The sequence below is a fragment of the Coregonus lavaretus genome (genome assembly GCF_964263955.1).
Source record: "Coregonus lavaretus genome assembly, chromosome: 39".
Lineage (NCBI taxonomy): Eukaryota > Metazoa > Chordata > Actinopteri > Salmoniformes > Salmonidae > Coregonus > Coregonus lavaretus.
In genome coordinates this window covers 1838776-1847522 of record NC_140026.1, presented here as the reverse complement: position 1 = coordinate 1847522, position 8747 = coordinate 1838776, and positions in this window count along the sequence as shown.

Sequence of the window (8747 nt, the reverse complement as noted above, 5' to 3'; positions counted from 1 at the left end):
TAGGACACTAAAGAGGCCTTTCTACTGGCTCTGAAAAACACCGAAATAAAGATGCGTGAACGTGCCTTGAGCGTGCTGCAAGGAGGCATGAGGACTGCAGATGTGGCCAGGGCAATAAATTGCAATGTCCATACTGTGAGACGCCTAAGACAGCGCTACAGGGAGACAGGATGGACAGCTGATCGTCCTCGCAGTGGCAGACCACGTGTAACAACACCTGCACAGGATCGGTACATCCGAACATCACACCTGCGGGACAGGTACAGGATGGCAACAACAGCTGCCCGAGTTACACCAGGAACGCACAATCCCTCCATCAGTGCTCAGACTGTCCGCAATAGGCTGAGAGAGGCTGGACTGAGGGCTTGTAGGCCTGTTGTAAGGCAGGTCCTCACCAGACATCACCGTCAACAATGTCGCCTATGGGCACAAACCCACCGTCGCTGGGCCAGACAGGACTGGCAAAAAGTGCTCTTCACTGACGAGTCGTGGTTTTGTCTCACCAGGGGTGATGGTCGGATTCGCGTTTATCGTCGAAGGAATGAGCGTTACACCGAGGCTTGTACTCTGGAGCGGGATCGATTTGGAGGTGGAGGGTCCGTCATGGTCTGGGGCGGTGTGTCACAGCATCATCGGACTGAGTTTGTTGTCATTGCAGGCAATCTCAACGCTGAGCGTTACAGGGAAGACATCCTCCTCCCTCATGTGGTACCCTTCCTGCAGGCTCATCCTGACATGACCTTCCAGCATGACAATGCCACCAGCCATACTGCTCGTTCTGTGCGTGATTTCCTGCAAGACAGGAATGTCAGTGTTCTGCCATGGCCAGCGAAGAGCCCGGATCTCAATCCCATTGAGCACGTCTGGGACCTGTTGGATCGGAGGGTGATGGCTAGGGCCATTCCCCCCAGAAATGTCAGGGAACTTGCAGGTGCCTTGGTGGAAGAGTGGGGTAACATCTCACAGCAAGAACTGGCAAATCTGGTGCAGTCCATGAGGAGGAGATGCACTGCAGTACTTAATGCAGCTGGTGGCCACACCAGATACTGACTGATACTTTTGATTTTGACCCCCCCCCCTTTGTTCAGGGACACATTATTCAATTTCTGTTAGTCACATGTCTGTGGAACTTGTTCAGTTTATGTCTCAGTTGTTGAATCTTGTTATGGTCATACAAATATTTACACATGTTAAGTTTGCTGAAAATAAACGCAGTTGACAGTGAGAGGACGTTTCTTTTTTTGCTGAGTTTATATATATATATATATATATCACTTTTTTGGGGAAGCCTGGCTTCCCTTGGCTGCCATGAATACACGCCACTGGCTACATTTCAGATACACCCCTATGTTGTGGTGGGGTACATTACACCCCAATGTTGTAGTGGGGTACATTTCACCCCTATGTTGTAGTGGGGTACATTTCACCCCTATGTTGTAGTGGGGTACATTTCACCCCTATGTTGTAGTGGGGTACATTTCACCCCTATGTTGTAGTGGGGTACATTTCACCCCTATGTTGTAGTGGGGTACATTTCACCCCTATGTTGTAGTGGGGTACATTTCACCCCTATGTTGTAGTGGGGTACATTTCACCCCTATGTTGTAGTGGGGTACATTTCACCCCTATGTTGTAGTGGGGTACATTTTACCCCTATGTTGTAGTGGGGTACATTTCACCCCTATGTTGTAGTGGGGTACATTTCACCCCTATGTTGTAGTGGGGTACATTTCACCCCTATATTGTAGTGGGGTACATTTCACCCCTATATTGTAGTGGGGTACATTTCACCCCTATATTGTAGTGGGGTACATTTCACCCCTATATTGTAGTGGGGTACATTTCACCCCTATATTGTAGTGGGGTACATTTCACCCCTATGTTGTAGTGGGGTACATTTCACCCCTATGTTGTAGTGGGTACATTTCACCCCTATTGTGTAGTGGGGTACATTTCACCCCTATATTGTAGTGGGGTACATTTCACCCCTATGTTGTAGTGGGGTACATTTCACCCCTATGTTGTAGTGGGGGTACATTTCACCCCTATGTTGTAGTGGGCGTATCTCTTTCTTGTGCTATTATATAAAGGAGATGGTTGTTGACGTGTACGGCTACATTTCAGATACATTTAATGTACATTTGAACAGCAGTAGCACCAATCTACCTTGTGTTATCTAAAGCAATACTAGTTGTACCCCCCCCCCCCCCCCCCCATGGATTTAAAATGCCGCCTCAGGCATGTCATCCTGGAGCCGGCCCTGGCCTACTATACAGATGGCTACAATATAACTTAATAAATAACAATAAAATGTGTGTGCGGTTAGTGTGTGTGTGTGTGTGTGTGTGTGTGTCCGCTCTGTCTGACCGATCCGTAATAACGCTGTCACGGACTGACCGAGGGACACTCGTGCTCTGACCTCGCTATTCATCTGAATACGCGCTAGAAGCATAGACGTGTAGACGTATAATAGAATAATAATAATAATAATAACGGTTAGGAGCTACTGTATGCTCTCCTACACAAATGGCCACGGTATAACTTGTCTTTCACAGTAACAATGAGATGAGGTCCTGTCAATAATCCAAAAACATGTTATATTGTCTACAGTTCGTGACACCATTACTGGCCCAGACAGACATCTTATCTAGACCGGACACACGGTAGCCTACAGTAACCTGCCGTAACCCCATTAGACAAAGTAGCCTACAATGTGTGAGGTTACGGTGTGTGTGTGTGTGTCAGGATAGATGTCTGTCTGTCTGACCGGGTCGGTAATGGTGTCACGAGCCAAACTCAACCTTTAGAACCGACTGACCCCGTTATTGATCCACCGGCCCCGCGGTCAAGGCTTGCGGTCATGGCTTGCGCACCCGCTCCAGCTCTCTCGGTTCACAACATGGCTGCCGCCCGCGAGCTGCCGGGGTGCAGTAGACCCAGACCTCCCGAGCGGTAGAATACCGTAGCCTATCTCCCTCTCGTGCTACCGTATCCCTTCCCCGTTTCACCTCTCCGCCCCTGGTTACCGCTCCACTGAACGGAGCAGAAAGCTGTATCACCGAATACACTTACGTGATTGTAGCCCTAAGCGCTGCGGTTGGTCTTGCTTTTTCCGAGGCATTTTCCTTTTCTTTTACATTATTCTTCTCAGGTCTGTGGGGTGAAACATGTATCCCTCTCTTCGTTGGAACGATAGGATACTCCGGGACTCCAGTGTAGCGTGTCCTCGTTGGTTGGTAGGGTAGATCCGGGGACTGTCGCGAGTACTGACCGGGGCAGTGGCTGTGCCTGCTGCTTTCGCGGCTCTGCTCTCTCTCTCTCTCTCTCTCTCTCTCTCTCTCTGTGCAGTGTGTGTGTGTGTGTGTGTGTGTGTGTGTGTGTGTGTGTAGGACCAATAATGCGGAGGGGTCAAAGGGCAAATGAGCAGCAGGGGAAAGACGAGAGAGAATAGTAATAATGGATTTTTATATTTTATAGCGCCTTTCTACCAACTGCAGTAGATTCAAAGGGTTTATATAGTAAGGGGGAAACTCACCTCATCCACCATCAATGTGTGGCACCCACCTGGGTGATGCATGGCGACCATTTTGTGGCAGAACGCTCACCCAACATCTGCTATAGCATGGTGGAGAGGTGAGGAGGAATATATGCCAATAGGAATGAGAGAGAGAGAGAGAGAGACAGAGAGAGAGAGAGAGAGAGAGAGAGAGAGAGAGAGAGAGAGACAGAGAGAGAGAGAGAGAGAGAGAGAGAGAGACAGAGAGACAGAGAGAGAGAGAGAGAGAGAGAGAGAGAGAGAGACAGAGAGAGAGAGAGAGACAGAGAGAGAGAGAGAGAGAGAGAGAGAGAGAGAGAGAGAGAGAGAGTGTGTGTGAGAGAGTGTGTGGAGAAGAGAGAGAGAGACAGAGAGAGAGAGAGAGAGAGAGAGAGAGAGAGAGAGAGAGAGAAAAAAGCTTGGTGCAGTGTGACTGGGGAACAGTGGATAGTCCTATAAACCAATTAATTAGATGGTAAATATATGGTCAATGAATAGACAATTTAGCCTGTGTTTGTGTATTGTATTAGTATTTTATCTATCATATATCATAGTCCATTAGGCTACATTGTATTTCACTCAGGGTGACATTGTATTGCTGGAGCCTATATAGTCTCTGTATACAATTACAAGATAATGTAGTGGTTGATTTATTAAATGTTACCAACAGTAGTTATAATTTCCGAGATAATGTAGTGGTTGATTATGAAATGTTACCAACAGTAGTTATAATTTCCGAGATAATGTGGTGGTTGATTTATGAAATGTTACCAACAGTAGTTATCAGTGTTAAAAGGATGAAAATACAATTAAAATAACCTGGAGGAAGGAAGCGATTCCCAAACCTTCCATAACAAAGCCATCACCTACAGAGATATGAACCTGGAGAAGAGTCCCCTAAGCAAGCTGGTCCTGGGGCTCTGTTCACAAACACAAACAGACCCCACAGAGCCCCAGGACAACAACAACACATTTAGACCCAACCAAATCATTAGAAAACAAAAAGAGAATTACTTGACACATTGGAAAGAATTTACCAAAAAACAGAACAAATGTTATTTGGCCCTAAACAGAGAGTACACAGTGGCAGAATACCTGACCAGTGTGTGAGAGACCCTAAATTAAGGAAAGCTTTGACTATGTATAGACTCAGTGAGCATAGCCTTGTTATTGATAGAGGCCACCGTAGGCAGACCTGGCTCTCAGAGAAGACAGGCTATGTGCACACTGCCCACAAAATGAGGTGGAAACTGAGCTGCACTTCCTAACCTCCTGCCAAATGTATGACCATATTAGAGACATATTTCCCTCAGATTACACAGACCCACAAAGAATTCGAAAACAAACCCCATTTTGATTAACTCCCATATACAGTGAATTCGGAAAGTATTCAGGCCCCTTGACTTTTTCCAAAATGGATACAATCTTTTTTTCCATCATCAATCTACACACAATACCCCATAACGATAAAGCGAAAACAGGTTTTTAGAAATGTTTACACATGTATAAAAACTAAAAACAGAAATACCTTATTTACATACAGTACCAGTCAAAAGTTTGGACACCTACTCATTCAAGGGTTTTTCTTTATTTTTTACTATTTTCTACATTGTAGAATAATAGTGAAGACATCAAAACTATGAAATAACTCATATGGAATCATGTAGTAACCAAAAAAGTGTTAAACAAATCAAAATATATTTTATATTTGAGATTCTTCAAAGTAGCCACCCTTTGCCTTGATGACAGCTTTGCACACTGTTGGCATTCTCTCAACCAGCTTCGAGGTAGTCACCTGGAATGCATTTCAATGAACAGGTGTGCCTTGTTAAAAGTTAATTTGTGGAGTTTCTTTCCTTCTTAATGCGTTTGAGACAATCAGTTGTGTTGTGACAAGGTAGGGTTGGTACACAGTGGCTTGCGAAGGTATTCAGCCCCCTTTGAATTTTTCCTATTTTGTTGCCTTACAACCTTACAATAATAAAACTTGAGCCTGCAGAACTATTCACCCCCCCAAAGTCAATACTTTGTAGAGCCACCTTTTGCTGCAATTACAGCTGTAAGTCTCTTGGGGTATGTCTCTATAAGCTTGGCACATCTAGCCACTGGGATTTTTGCCCATTCTTCAAGGCAAAACTGCTCCAGCTCCTTCAAGTTGGATGGGTTCCGCTGGTGTACAGCAATCTTTAAGTCATACCACAGATTCTCAATTAGATTGAGGTCTGGGCTTTGACTATTCCAAGACATTTAAATGTTCCCCCATGAACCACCCCAGTGTTGCTTTAGCAGTATGGTTAGGGTCATTGTCCTGCTGGAAGGTGAACCTCCGTCCCAGTCTCAAATCTCTGGAAGACTGAAACAGGTTTCCCTCCAGAATTTCCCTGTATTTAGCGCCATCCATCATTCCTTCAATTCTGACCAGTTTCCCAGTCCCTGCCGATGAAAAACATCCCCACAGCATGATGCTGCCACCACCATGCTTCACTGTAGGGATGATGTTCTCGGGGTGATGAGAGGTGTTGGGTTTGCGCCAGACATAGTGTTTTCCTTGATGGCCAAAAAGCTCAATTTTAGTCTCACCTGACCAGACTACCTTCTTCCATATGTTTGGGGAGTCTCCCACATGCCTTTTGGCGAACACCAAATGTGATTGCTTATTTTTTTCTTTAAGCAATGGCTTTTTTCTGGCCACTCTTCCGTAAAGCCCAACTCTGTGGAGTGTACGGCTTAAAGTGGTCCTATGGACAGATACTCCACTCTCTGCTGTGGAGCTTTGCAGCTCCTTCAGGGTTATCCTTGGTCTCTTTGTTGCCTCTCTGATTAATGCCGTCATTGCCTGGTCCGTGAGTTTTGGTGGGCGGCCCTCTCTTGGCAGGTTTGTTGTGGTGCCATATTCTTTCAATTTTTTAATAATGGATTTAATGGTGCTCCGTGGGATGTTCAAAGTTTCGAATATTTTTTTATAACCCAACCCTGATCTGTACTTCTCCACAACTTTGTCCCTGACCTGTTTGGAGAGCTCCTTGGCCTTCATGGTGCCGCTTGCTTGGTGGTACCCCTTGCTTAGTGGTGTTGCAGACTCTGGGGCCTTTCAGAACAGGTGTATATATACTGAGATCATGTGACACTTAAATAAAGTCCACCTGTGTGCAATCTAACTAATTATGTGACTTCTGAAGGTAATTGGTTGCACCAGATCTTATTTAGGGGCGTCATAGTAAAGGGGGTGGATACATATGCACGCACCACCTTTCCATTATTTATTTGTTATTTTTTTTTGAAACAAGTCATTTTTTTTTCATTTTCACTTCACCAATTTGGACTATTTTGTGTATGTCCATTACATGAAATCCAAATAAAAATCCATTTAAATGACAGGTTGTAATGTAACAAAATAGGAAAAACGCCAAGGGGGATGAATACTTTTGCAAGGGACTGTACAGAAGATAGCCCTATTTGGTAAAAGACTAAGTCCATATTATGGCAAGAACAGCTCAAATAAGCAAAGAGAAATTACAGTCCATCATTACTTTAAGACAAGAAGGTCAATCCGGAAAATGTAAAGAACTTTGAAAGTTTCTTCAAGTGCAGTTGCAAAAACCATCAAGCGCTATGATGAAACTGGCTCTCATGAGGACCGCCACATGAAAGGAAGACCCAGAATTACCTCTGCTGCAGAGTATTGCAGCCCAAATAAATGCTTCACAGAGTTCAAGTCACAGACACATCTCAACATCAACTGTTCAGATGAGACTGCATGAAATCAGGCCTTCATGGTCAAATTGCTGCAAAGGAACCACTACTAAAGGACACCAATAAGAAGAAGAGACTTGCTTGGGCCAAGAAACACTAGCAATGGAAATTAGACCGGTGGAAATCTGTCCTTTGGTCTGATGAGGTGTGATGGTGTGGGGGTGCTTTGCTGGTGACACTGTGATTTATTTAGAGTTCAAGGCACACTTAACCAGCATGGCTACCACAGCATTCTGCAGCGATATGGCATCCCATCTGGTTTGCGCTTAGTGGGACTATCATTTGTTTTTAAACAGGACAATGACCCAAAACACACCTCCAGGCTGTGTAAGGGCTATTTGACCAAGGAGAGTGATGGAGTGCTGCATCAGATGACCTGGCCTCCACATCACCCGACCTCAACCCAATTGAGATGGTTTGGGATGAGTTGGAACGCAGAGTGAAGGAAAAGGAGCCAACAAGTGCTCAGCATATGTGGGAACTCCTTCCAGACTTTTGGAAAAACATTTCCTCATGAAGCTGGTTAAGAGAATGCCAAGAGTGTGCAAAGCTGTCATCAAGGCAAAGGGTGGCTACTTTGAATAATGTAAAATATATTTTGATTTGTTTAACACTTTTTTGGTTACCACATGATTCCATATGTGTTATTTCATAGTTTTGATGTCTTCACTATTATTCTACAATGTAGAAAATAGTAAAAATAAAGAAAAAACCTTGAATGAGTAGGTGTGCCCAAACTTTAGACTGGTACTGTAAGTATTCAGACCCTTTTGATATGAGACTCAAAAATGAGCTCATGTGCATCTTGTTTCCATTGATCATCCTTGAGATATTTCTACAACTTAAAGTCTACCTGTGGTAAATTCAATTGATTGGACATTATTTAGAAAGGCACACACCTGTCTATATAAGCTCCCACAGTTGACAGTGCATGTCAGAGCAAAAACCAAGCCATGAGGTCGAAGGAATTGTCCGTAGAGCTCCGAGACTGGATTCTGTCGAGGCACAGATCTGGGGAAGGGTACCCAAAAAAAATCTGCAGCACTGAAGGTCCCCAAGAACACAGTGGCCTCCATCATTCTTAAACCACCAAGTTTGAAACCACTGTTGTGGAAATTCTACACAGGGACACTCGAAGTCAATCTTAAATCTCAATCTCAACATCAACTGTTCAGATGAGACTCGAAGTCAATCTTAAATTAATCATTCTTATTAACAGCATGCTGTTAACTTAATGCACCACGTCTGTCAGGAGCTCTTCCGGGGCAGTCCCGTTAGTTCTCTTATATACTGCAGACAAGTTATATTTGTATGATTTATATATTTGTGGTCCTCTGTAGCTCAATTGGTAGAGCATGGTGCTTGTAACGCCAGGGTAGTGGGTTCGATCCCCGGGACCACCCATACGTAAAAATGTATGCATGCATGACTGTATGTCGCTTTGGATAAAAGCGTCTGC